This window comes from Myotis lucifugus, unplaced genomic scaffold, assembly GCF_000147115.1.
Source record: "Myotis lucifugus unplaced genomic scaffold, Myoluc2.0 scaffold_5, whole genome shotgun sequence".
NCBI classification, from domain to species: Eukaryota; Metazoa; Chordata; class Mammalia; order Chiroptera; family Vespertilionidae; genus Myotis; species Myotis lucifugus.
The window spans coordinates 12,760,367-12,773,748 of NW_005871053.1; positions in this window are offsets into that span (position 1 = coordinate 12,760,367).

Sequence of the window (13,382 nt, forward strand, 5' to 3'; positions counted from 1 at the left end):
ATGGATCTTGAGACTATCAGCTAAGCAAAATCAGATGGAAAAAGTCAAGAACCATGTGATTTCACTCATATGTGGGATATAAAACTGAAAGCAACAAATGAACAAACAAGAAAAAAAAACCTCATAGACACAGAAAATAGTGTGATGGTTACTAGAAAGAAAGGGGTTGGAGGAGGTAGAAGAGGGTAAAGAAAATCAAACATATGGTGATGAAAAGAGTTTTGACTTTTGGTGGTAAACATACAGTGCAATATACAGAGGATGTATTATAGAATTGTACACTTGAAACCTATACCATTTTATTAACCAAGGCTACCCCAATACATTTAATTACAAATTTTAAAAAAGTAAAAAAAATCTCAGTTCATGTTTTCTGCAACTCCTCTGGGCTTTTCTGCTCCTTGCCTGGGATCTAGGTCCCCCCCCCCCCCGCCCCCGCTCCCGGCCATGCTACATTATTATCCTCAGTCTGAAATAGCAAGGTGTACAGGGAGGAGCAGAAACTGAGGAGTGAGGAGGACTCTTCAAGGCCTGGCTTTGGCACTTCCTAACCATATTAATAGATACATGAAGACCAGTCACCTTACCTGTAAGATAAAGTTAGAATTAATCCTACCCCACAGGGCTTGTGCTCCACACACCCTCTTTCAATTCTGGGAAGGAGTCACGCCCCCTCCTACCACTGGGCCTTTGCACAACAATTGTATCTACCTGAAACACGGTGCCCTTGCCCACTCCTTACCCTGGTAGGTGTCTCCCATTTCTTCAGGTATCAGTTTAGTGGTCATGTCCTCAGGGACTAAGCCAACGTCCCGTCATACCACCATGTACCTCTCCTTCAGGGCACTGGTCACTGCTCTAAATTTATATTGGTTTGTGGGATAATTTAATAACATCCATCTCCTAGGATACACTGTAAACTTCCTGAGAACAGACACATCTCTTTCTCTCACCATTTCATCTCCAGCATCCAACACTCAATGAATATTTGTGGAATAAATGAATGAATAATAGTCATGAAAATAAAGGAGACCATGCATGTTAATCACTTACCATTGTTTTGTTATTATCAATAATATTATCTTCTCCAAAGCAGGTTTTATAATGTCAACCATCAGGATCACAAGAACTGTAGGAGGTAAGGTATACAAAAGCTGTTGGTAAATTGTAAAGCGCTAGACAAATATTAGCATTTTGTGATTATTGACATCCCTTAGCTCTTTTTCCTGTGGACACCTCGGTAATCCCTGCACAGCATCTGGGGCCTGTGTACACACAGAGACAACTGTGCTTCTGAAACCTGACACGTTCCTGGTTTGACTATTAAATCCTCAGAGACAAATCACAAGCCCAACAGCAATGTCACTTTTAGTGGAAGAAGTGATGTATTTTAAGGAAATGGATTCTTCAAACTCAGACACAGAGGCTCGCTCTTGTTATTATGGAGCGAGCTTTGTCACAGAGAGTGAGACAAGCGTAAAGGGGTTGAGACTGTGTGGGACCAGAACACTGAGTGGTTCAGGTGGCTGCTCTCAGCAAGGGCATTGGGGCAGCCCTAGCGCTGTGCCCTACAGGGGGCAGCAGCTCATGAGAAAGGGTCAGGCACCAGTCCTGGTGCACGATCCGTTGGATGCAACAGGGACACAAATGGTCAAGCACATTCCAGTCAACCCCAGCGGGATGCTTACCTGTGGTTGGAGCCATAGGGACTTCGGGGGAAGGGATCATTGCAGATCAGAGATGTCCGCAAAATCTTTGACCGTCTTGCCATTAAGTAGTGAAGTTAGTCTATGTTCTCTCCCCTCAAATCTGGTCACACCCTATGACTGCTTTGGCCAATAGAATTTGCCAGAAGTAATGCTGTGCCTATTTCTGAGCCTCAGTTTTAGGGCACTAGCAGCTTCCAAATTCTGTAACCCGACACGTTCCTGGTTTGACTATTTAATCCTCAGAGACAAATCACAAGCCACTTGGAACACTCTCTCTGAGGAAGCCAGACGCCATGTAAGAAATTCACCTGCTCTGAAACCTCCATGAATGGGGCTAGGCCCTGACCTGAATGGTGAGCCTAGGTGGAGACAGAGAGAGAGAGAGAGAGAGAGAGAGAGAGAGAGAGAGAGATCACTGAGGCACCATGCCATGAAGAAGCCACAGTTATCTGAAACCACTGCATTTTGAGGAAGTTGATTATGCAGGAATAGATAACTAAAAAGTGAACTACTAGCAAAGACAGATAGGGACTCCAAGCCCCATCAAGGCAGGGGACAATGTTCAGGGAAGTGGTGTCATCCCGCAGGGAGATTGAGCTACTAGGTAGCTCATCGGCTTAGTCCTAAGGAGGAGAAGGTTGGGGAGATGGTTTAGGGCTACCTGACACTCAGCATGTCCCAGACACTGGGCGCAGTTAACACAAGCCCGCCAGAAATCGGGGCTAAGCCAGTTGCCCTGCTTCCTGGCCATGCAGGTGACTGACTGAGAAACTCCCAGAGACTGAGCTGAAGGTGGGACCACTCAGAAGGAGGAGGAGGAGAGAAAAGAACATGGGAAGTTGTAAAAAAGATAAGATGAAACAATGCCAGTGTTGTTAAGAGCTGTGAGTTCCAGTAAGTTTATGACTTCCAGTAAGTGTATTAAAATAAATTATTCATCTTTATAAGACTTAGAGTGTTTATATTACTATCATTGCTATGACGACGATCATTTATTGAAGAAAATAACTTTCTGTTCTCTCTTTTTGAAAAAATTCCTTTACAATGTAGAGTATATATTTTATAGGGGTTAATGTGATTTTGTTCCCAAAATCCAACTTTTTTTTTTTTCACCTTCTTTGAGTACCTTCTGCTCCTGGAAATCATAGGAGTGAGACATGAAACAGAATTGCAGACTACTGAGATCCCAAGGGAGGTGGAATTCCCAGGCCCACGCTATTTATGTGAAGAGTAGGCCTGAAGAAAGGCTGGTTTGGTTCACAGTATTAAACAGAATTAAGAAACAAACAAAAGAGATTTTTGCATAGCCTGGATTATTTTGCTTACTAATCTACTGCAGTCATGTTCATAAAAATAATTTTAATTAAGCAAGAAACAAGTTCCATAACACATTAAAATAATGCAGAATTTTCTCATTCAAGTTTCCAGATGCAGTATATGCTAGTTCTGTGGGGGTTTGTTGTATTTCTTTTCCTTGTTTTGTGACCAATCAAGATGAAAATACTGAAGGAATTTGCCAAGTTTAAACTATTAAAACACCTTAAAAATGTTTCAAGGGCACAGCTGGTGTGGGTCAGCGATTGAGTATCGACCTATGAACCAGGAGGTCATAGTTCAATTTTCAGTCAGGACACATGCCCAGGTTGTGGGCTCAATCCCTGTTTGCAGAAGCAGCTGATCGATGATTCTCATCATTGATGTTTCTCTCTCTCCCTCTCTCTTCCTCTCTTAAATCAATACAAATATATTTTTTAAATGAAATGAAATGTTTCAAGGGGTGGGGGCATATACCTTTCCTGTTGATGGGAAGAATGTCAGAGAATTTGTGACTATTTAGAAACCACAACAATCATATATTTTACTTTTCCTACTTTACTAGAAACATTTACAGGCCTCATCTACCACCTGTATTAATTGGGGTTCTACATAGAAACAGACCAATTGTATATATATGTAATATTAAAACGGAGAATGTGGTATAGGAGTGGTGTGATGGCTTGGGGCAAAAATAGGTTTACAGCCGAACCGGTTTGGCTCAGTGGATAGAGCGTCGGCCTGCGGACTCAAGGGTATTATAACTGTAAACCTACATTTGCCCACCCCTGTGTATACACATCCCCACTGGGGGGCATGCAGTATCTCACACAATTATGAAGGCTAACAATTCCAACAGCTGCAAGGTAAGCAGCAGACTAGAGAAAAAATCAATAAAATATATTTAAAAAAAAATAGGTTTACAGTTATGAGTAAATGAAAAGTTTATTCTAGTGTTATTATTTATTAGTTATTTGTATTATAACTGTAAACCTACATTTGCCCACCCCTGTGTATACAAAAGGAGATATATTATAAGAAATTATCTCACACAATTATGAAGGCTAACAATTCCAACAGCTGCAAGGTAAGCAGCAGACTAGAGAACCAAGAGAGCCAATATTGTAGTTCTAGTTCAAAGGCTGGCAGACTTTCTGTAGAACCAGGAAAACTGATGTTGCAGATGAAGTCCAAATGCAATCTGTGGAACATTCTTTCCCGCTCAAGGGAGGCCCAGCTTTTTGTTATATTCAAGCCTTTACCTGATTAGATGAGGCCCACCAAATTATGGAGGGCAATCTGCTTTACTTGAAATCCACTGATTTTAATATTAATGTCATCTAAAACACCCTCATAGAAACACCTAGGATAATGGTTGCCCAAATATCTGGGCACCCTGTGGCCTAGCCAAGTTGACATAAAATTAATGACACCACCCCTATACCACATTCTCAGTTTTAAAAATTCCTTGTTTTATTGCCATATAATTTCATACTAAGTATCTTATAATTTTAAAAATTGAACTACAGTTAACATACAATTTTATATTAGTTTCAGGTGTACAGTATGGTGGTTAAATAACTTACCAAGTTATTTAACTATCTTACCAAGTGACTCTCCTCCTGATAAGTCTAGTGACTACCTGACATCATATATAGTTATCGCAACATTATTGACTACTAGAGGCCTGATGCATGAAATTCGTGCAAGTGTAGGCCTTCCTTCCCCTGGCTGCCGGCACTGGCTTCCCTCGGGCACCCGGGACCTGGGCTTCCCTCACAGCTCCGGCTTCATCCTGAAAAACATCCGGTCTAATTAGCATATTATGCTTTTATTATTATAGATTTTACCCATGCTGTATTTTCAGGCATCATTTCTATAGTTTGTTACTAAGTATCTTTTAAAAGTTTGTTTTCTGCCTTTCTGGATTTATCAGCACTTGGAGTCGTTCTCTCTAAATTACTGTTTGGAGGGACTGGAGAGTCCCATGTATTTGGTCCTATCATTCTCAGTTCCTAAAGGGACCCACAGAAGTAAATCTGCATTATACTAGAACCATGTAATGTAGCACACAAGTTCAGGCTGGAGGAATAACCTCTGTGGTCTCTCGGTTTAAATCATCAGAGAGCGGCTGAGGTAGTAACTCCATTTACGTCTTAATGCAGAGCCCAGTTCACATTAGTTATCCTGTTTCCGTGTCCCTAACACTCATTATTTGCGTCTATATTCCATTCCGTTTCCTGCCGGACTGCTTCCTGCCTCACGCTAATTACTACTCATTGTAGAGAGCTCTCAGCCAGTCAATAATTATACAAAGTTCAAGCCATAAAATTCAGGCATCCTGATGCAACTACACAGAGCACAGCATCTGCGTCTATTTCTGCTTCTAGTCATTATTATAGAAAACATGCCATGTAGGAATGGCAGAAGGGGCGACTCTCCCGTGTGGCTGCCTTCACAGGGGGAGCAGAGCCTGGGTGAGAACTTCTATTTGGGTTTCTTGTGGTCAGAGAAATGTCATGGACAGCTGAGGCCTTTGGCAGGAAAAATAATCTTCTGGTCTATGTGGTACCTGGGAAACTCTCCCATTAAGCAAATGGCCCCTCGCTCATGAAAGGTGTTCCTTCGAAGAAGCTATTTTTCACTAGAGCTGAGACACTGTTTCCAATACCTGCTTTGGAATCCCTTGGGCTAGATGTTCAAGGGCAGATTTGGGGGCCTCTCAGAGACCAATTGAATCACAGTCTCTAGATCAGCCATGGGCAAACTACGGCCCGAGGGCCGGATCCGGCCCGTTTGAAATGAATAAAACTAAAAAAAAAAAAAAAAGATCGTACCCTTTTATGTAATGATGTTTACTTTGAATTTATATTAGTTCACACAAACACTCCATCCATGCTTTTGTTCCGGCCCTCCGGTCCAGTTTAAGAACCCATTGTGGTCCTCGAGTCAAAAAGTTTGCCCACCCCTGCCCTAGATGGAGGGCTTGTCTCAGGCATTTGATGTGTGTATGTGTGTGTGTTGTGTGTGTGTGTGAAAATATATGTGTGCATATGTATATATGTACTAGCATATGTATATATACACATATGTGTGTGTACATATGTGTGCATATGTAAACACACACATATATATACATAACATAAAATTTACCATCTAATAATTCTTTAGTGTGCAATTAAGTGGCATTAAATATATTCTCATCCATATGAAACCATCACCACCGATCTCCAGAACTTTTCATCATCTCAAGCTAAAATTCCATATTTATTAAATAATAACTCCCCATTCCCCTATTTTTCAGCCCCTAGCAGCCTCTATTCTACTTTCTGTCTCTATGAATTTGACGGTTCTGGGCACCTCACATAAATGGAATCATACAATACTATCCTTTGTGTCCAACTTATTTCACTTAGCATAATGCTTTCAAAGCTCATCCATGTTGTAGCATGTGTCAAAATGCCATTCCTTTTTAAGGTTGGATAATATTCCAGTATATGCATATAGCAAATTTTGATTATCCATTTATCTGTTGATAGACATTGGGTTACTTCCATCTTTTGACTATTGTGGATAATGCCCTGACCCAGAATTGAACCGTGACCTCCTGGTTCATAGGTCGACACTCAATCACTGAGCCAGCCAGTTGGGCGGCATTTGAATGATTAACAAGCTTCTCTAGTGAGCCTCTTCCCATAAAGTTTAATAGTCACTAGCTTAAAGCCTTTACTAGAAAATTGTTTTGTCAACTCTTGTGCAAACGTATCTTGAAATTTAGTTTTGTTTAAAGGAGAATGAATGAATGGGTTTTCGCACCGTCTCTTTTCTTTTGCAATTCCCTCTTGCACATCCATGTTAAGGTCCTAAAACCATGACATGAATCTTCGATGGTGAGCCCTTTTCTTTTCCAAGTTATCCTCAGCACAGTGGTCAGAGTAACCCTTCCTAAAACACCTCTTAATTTCTCAAACCCACCCCAACTTCTTCCAAAACTTCTCAGCAGTTATCATGACGTAAACAATAAAACTCACACTCCTTAGCCTGACTTTCACAGCCCACACATTTGGGCTCCATTCATCTGTTCAGCTACATCTTTCCTTAGAAGTTCTTGCCTAGGGGCCCTCAGCGTATCATCCCTGCACCACCAGCATCAGCATTACCTGGGAACTTGTTAGAAAGACACCTTCGCAGCCTGCCTCAGACCTATTCCATCGGGAAGGGTGGAGCTGTGGAACCCAGCAACTCCTGTTCTAACCAGCCCTGCGGGTGATTCTGAGTTTGACAACCACTGTTGGAGCCAATGGACTTTTGAGTCTTCCCGAAACACTTCTCATGCGGCCAGCTGAGTTGGTCCTCTGCTATCTCACCTGCCAGAGATTACCTCTCCGTCTGCTCCAAGTCATTGGCTACCTTCTTCACATGACATCCGCTGTGGGAAATCCCTCTCCCAGCCCTGCCCTGGGATGGACCACTTGGCAGCTCATGCTGACCGGCTGGTGTCCTCTGTCTTGCACATGGCAGGTAGTGACCTAATTTTATTCACTCCAGTAGATTTGCTTTATCTCTAGTGAATTTAAAAGGCAGCTGAGGAGCTTCTCAGATTAGTCCCTTCAGAACAGTTAGAGCGCATGTTGCCAGTCCCAAATTATTGATGAGGATAACCAGACCCTTCAGACAGAAGTCCAGCCACAGCGTACAGGCCCTGGACTGAAGGTGGGTAGTGTGAACTGCAGTGAAAGCCAGTCAGGTGGCACCTGATAAACCTTTCTTTCAGGAAATGAGTGGGGCTCAGCTGGAGCAACAGATGGGGCGTGGGGGAGGGGAACCAGATCCCTCCTGCATCCACTGGAGGGAAGGGCTGGACCAAAGCCCAGGTGCGACGCTTTTGTTCCCAGCCGGCTCCCTGTGGGTTTATGGAGATGTCTGAGAGCACTTCCCTTTTCTTCCAAGCTTTATGGCGCACACAGTCTAAGGATGCTTACCTTCCTTGCTGTTGCTCAAAAAGGAATAAATAGTGAATTTTGCATAGAAAATCCAGGAGGGTGTGCCAGGTTCAATTAAAACTTCTCCAAAGCCTGTGAGAAGGAGCAGTGGGAAGGCGAGATTTAATTTCCCCCCAGATACTGAACAGTCTCCATACTCCATGGGGAATGCTGTTACGTGTTCGTAATGGGAGTATCTTTTTGTTCAACTGCTGCCTAATGCACTAGAAAATGAGGAGGAAAATGCTTTTCTACACACAATTTGATAAGAGGATTCATTAGAAATACTGTTGTAGAATTAATAAAATGTTGAATGATTTTTCCCATCATTTTTCTTCCTATAGTTGGTTAATGAGGATGAAAAGCAATTATTTTTATAATACATTTTCATGTAATTGGTGGCTAAGTGTACTGAATAGAGAAATAACGAATGTACTAGTTTGCAATGAATTTCTTGGAAAGGAATGAATAGAATTGGGAAGATTCTGGAGAATTTTGCCTTTTAGGCTATAAGCATACATTCTCCCCATCAATCATTACCGTAAATGTACAATAGGTGGTGTTATTTCTTTAACAAGCCATCCTTCTTTGAGAGTTCTGCATTTTGAATGAGTTTGTTCTGTTGCTTTAAATTCACAAGCTGCATACAGCGACAGGAAAAGCATGTTTGTTTTTTTAAGTTGCACATTTTTAGCTATCTAGGCTAAATGAAAAAAAAACAACCATCATTTAAAATTATGCTACAATTTCTTGACATATGAAAGGAAGCCATTTTCACTAAATAAAATTCAAAAATACTTAGTACACATGGGGAAGGGGGGTTGTTGCTTAGTCTGTGTAGGAACATTTTTTTTAAGTCCTCTGCCCAAGAAGCTCATGAAGGAAATAACCTCCTGATGTTTATAGATTGTGATCACAACAGCCAATAACCATTTAGAACCTTCTAGGAAACGGCTCTGGCCTGTGTCTGAAGACTCAATAATTTCTGGGTTCAAGGGAAAGATCTCAAGTCTTCATGAGAATGTTTGGGGCACTTACTAGTTCCTATTTGTCTTTTCCATCTAACTGTTTTCGCTTTTACATTTCACTGTGACATATATAGCTGCAGGGCCCTGCTCTGCCTCCCCTCACTCCCCACCCCCCACCCTCCCCCACACACTATGTCCCTGCCTTCCCTCACCTCCCACCCCCCACCCTCCCCCACACTATGTCCCTGAAGATCTTTCTGCTCTTGACCAGAGCATGCTGCCCGGGGAGCTGTCTGATTCGGGCTTGGAGTTACACACAGGAGTGCCCATTTTATTCATGGTAGGAGATGATAGAACAGCGCTGCCATAGAGTTTCTATTCCTTCTAGAGGGGAAAAGTCTCCCATGACGAGGAGAAAAATTGGGGTTGCTAGCTTGTCCTTTGGAGATATCATACCTTCTGAGGTCTCAGTTTTTATGTATTCTGCACAGTTTTGCGAAATGAACTTACATTTGTTAGCTCTGTGAATCAATTCTAATACGGCTACTTCAGTTGTCCTCATCTTCATATTTCAGAAATGCGTTTGGATTTCTCTTTCAAACTTATTTTCATACCTGGCTCTTGTCTGCTTCTCTCCCGAGACATGGCCATCTTCAATGACAAAGCGTCTACTGAATCCGAAGTGGACCATCAGCTGGGAGATCTCCGAAAGCCTCCCACCAGGCCAGGTGTCAATTTGACGGGAAATTTCTCTGCTGCAGTCAGCAGCCTGTGAATCAAAATTTCAGCTTGTGGAATAGAACTTGACAGGGACATTGTGAAATCTTGTATTACTAACGACTGTATTCATGAGTCACTTGGTTTCCACCTTGCATTCGTAATCCTGTGCTTTATTTATGTGAATACACTTTCCGTAACAATACGCTTATTTCTTTCCTTCCTAAAAAGGCACCTGGTCCCGCCTGCCTGTCTCCACTTTTCAATCACTATAACTACCACCCTAATTCAGACCTCGTGTGTTTTCCCCTGGGTACATCCCCCACCTCCTCACACTGTTCCATCCTACATCCTCTCAGCAAATTAATCTTTCAAATCGGAGCTCTGTCATAGCATTTGCCCTGCTTGCAAACCTTCAGCTTTTCTCTGCCGCCTGACGACTTTCCACCGGCATCCGAGGCTCTGCATGCTACATCTGTAACCCGCTTTTCCAGCCCTGTCTCCCACTCTCTCCCCCAAAACTCGCATGCCCTTCAGCCAAAGGAGACACACGGTGGCCTCCCCCATCCACATCTTTGCTCGTGTGCCCACAGCAGGCTTTGTTTGGCACGCTGTGCCCTGTGGGTTTTGTCTGCAGCCTGTTTTTGCACAGCCCATCAGCTAAGAATGGTTTTTACATGTTCCAAAGGTAGAGGGTAAGAATATGCAACAGAGACAGGACGTGAACTGCAAACATTAAAATATATTTTATCTCACCTTTTAAAGAAAATATTTGCCAACCCCTGCCCTAGAGAACACCCTTCCCTCTCTTACTGCTGCCATTAAAATCACGTTTTCACGGCAGGCCTGCGCCAATGCAGCCTCACCCCACCCCCTTTCTGCCCAGCTGCCCAAACGTCTCCCTTCTTTGCACCCCTTAGGGCACTTTCGGACTCTCTCGGAGCTCTTGCTTGTCTGTTATACAGTAAGTATATGTGTACATTGTTATTAAGCTGAAAGCATCTTGAGACTAGAAGCTGTTTTTTGCTTTTTATTTTCTTTTTACAAATTCTCGCCAGCATTCCAGTATCTAGTGAAACAAATTATAGACCAAATAAACTTTTTAAGTATTTGGAATTCAATCCAATTAGGGTCAAATAAATATAAGCCATCTCCTGGGTTCCTAAGCATGGACGAGAGTTTTCCTCTTTGCTTGGGGCTCAGTCTTTGCTGCTCCAAGGAGCAGTATTCACTGGAGTGCCACCCCTCCCCCCGCCCCTGAGTGTGACCTAGGAGTGAGCCTGGAATTGAGTGAACCCACAGGGCTGCGTGAGATTCTCTCTGGCCAAGTGAAGAACTAGTGCAAGTGGCCAATATGGACTATAGCAACTCCTACAGTTGTCACTGCTTACTCCAAAATGCTCTAGTGTTTTCTGAGTTTTCTACTTAATAGTTTTCTATTTAGATAATTTCCTATTTAATTACTGCTCTCGGTGTAATTTAGATCATTCCTTCTATGAATTTATATGTTAGAATTTGAGAGTTTAAGTTCTGTGAGGATCAAAAATTTCCCAAACCAGGTCCTCTCTGTGAGCCACTAACGTTTGGTAGAAGTTATGGTATGGCATCATTTGATAATACTGCATACAAGGCAAAATAGAGAAGTGGTTATCTGGGATAACGTGATTGATAAGTTGAACTGAAGAACAATGAGTGAGGTTGATCTTTCAAGCCAAGATAGCTGATCAATCATTCATTGGATTCGGTGCATATCAGTCATTTCCTCTCAACCAATAAGTTAAATATAGGAAGCATTCTTCAGAAAGGAAACAAACCTAGTGGGTGGTCCCAGGAGGGACATGGACTTTGTGTATGAAAGAAGAGCTGGTATGTTTCAGATGGATTTCAGAGAAGGCAACATGGTCATCAATGTGATGATCACATCTCATATTCATGAGCAAGAACATTCACACACACACACACACACACACACACACACACACACACACACACTGAACTAAGATGTAAAGTCCAAAGATGTATATTAGGAAACCCAAGTCATATAACGAGAAGGAGGGCTCGCATTATAGTTGAGAAAGGAGCAAAATCTTGAAGCCAGAAAGTAAGTGTCCAATTTCAGGTGTAAGGGATGAAGCAAGGCCGCCATTCAATAAGTACCCACATCAGAAGTCAGAAAGTGGACCACAGCTCCAGATTCAGTGCTCGATCCTTTTTTAATGTTCTCAATTGTTTTTAAAATAAAAGGGAAATTCTTTATACATTTCTTATGGTGGCATATTTTCAAAGACTGTGCTAGAGCCTAATGTTTATTGATTTTTATGTTCCATCTGTGGGGGGTTGCAAATAAGTATTTTCAGAATCCTATGGTGACAGAAGCAGTAGAATGATGTCACATCACACTCCAGTAAGGACAGGAGCTGGGCTGAGGTGGTGTTAATGGAAATGCAAGGGAGAAACAGGGCCAGACTAACCCAGGGGGAGTAGGCAACTGCCTACAGAGGGAAGGTTCAGGGGAAGAAATATTCCCTTCAAGTCTCCTCCTAAAACTCCTCAATCTATTCTGTTATCTCCTTCCTATTGGCGCAAACACAGGCACGGAGCAACAGAGGCCCAAATCGGGATGCTCTGCTTGGTACTTCCCAGCCAGGTTTCTTTTCTCACCACCTGATCTGCCCTCCTGCCCTCTCTGTTCCAACGCCTGGAAAGGAGCCCCTCCCTTATCTGCAGTTTCACTTTCCACGGTTTCAGTTACCCATGGTCGACCACGGGTTGAAAATATTAAATGGAAAATTTCAGAAATAGACAATTCATAAGTTCTAAATTGCATGCCGTTCTGAGTAGCATGATGAAATCTCACACCATTCCTCTTTGTCCCACCCTGAACATGAATCATCCCTTTGTGCAGTGTATCCACACTGTATTCCCTACCTACCCATCAGTCACTTAGCAGCTCTCTCAGTTATCAGAACTGCTGTCGAGGTATGCCAGTGCTTATGTTCAAGTAGCCTTTATTTTACTTAAAAATGGTCCCCAGTCCAGCCGGTGAAGCTCAGTGGTTGACCATCAACCTATGAACCAGGAGGTCATGGTTCGATTCCTGGTCTGGGCACATGCATGGGTTGCGGGCTCGATTCCAGTAGGGGGTGTGCAGGAGGCAGCCAATCAATGATTCTCTCTCATCATTGATGTTTCTCTCTCTCTCTCCCTCTCCCTTCCTCTATGAAATCAATAAAAATATTTTTTTAAACAGTCCCCAAATGTAAGAGTGATTTAAACATTTTTGTATATATGTTTAGGAAAAACATAGACTACATAGGGTTTGGAACTATCCACAATTTCAAGCATCTATGGGGGGCTTGGAACATATCCCCCTCAGATAATGGGTGTCTATTGTACTACCCATTTTCTTCTTGGCTCACCTCTTGCTTCTCTTCATTCTACTTTGAAATTCTGACCCCTCCTTATTCATCCTTATATAGTTCCGTTTCCTCTGGCCCAATCCCAGGTACCCCTATATTTGGGACCTCCACCCATTGTGTCACTGTGCTTGCCTCCTATTCTTTAATAATTGCCCTTCTGGTCCCAGACTCCTACAGTAGAGAGATCCCAGCTTATCTCTGCTTTCACAACTTGACCAACCTCTTTGCAACCTCATGAGAAAACTTGAGTGAGAACCACCCAGCTAAGCCACT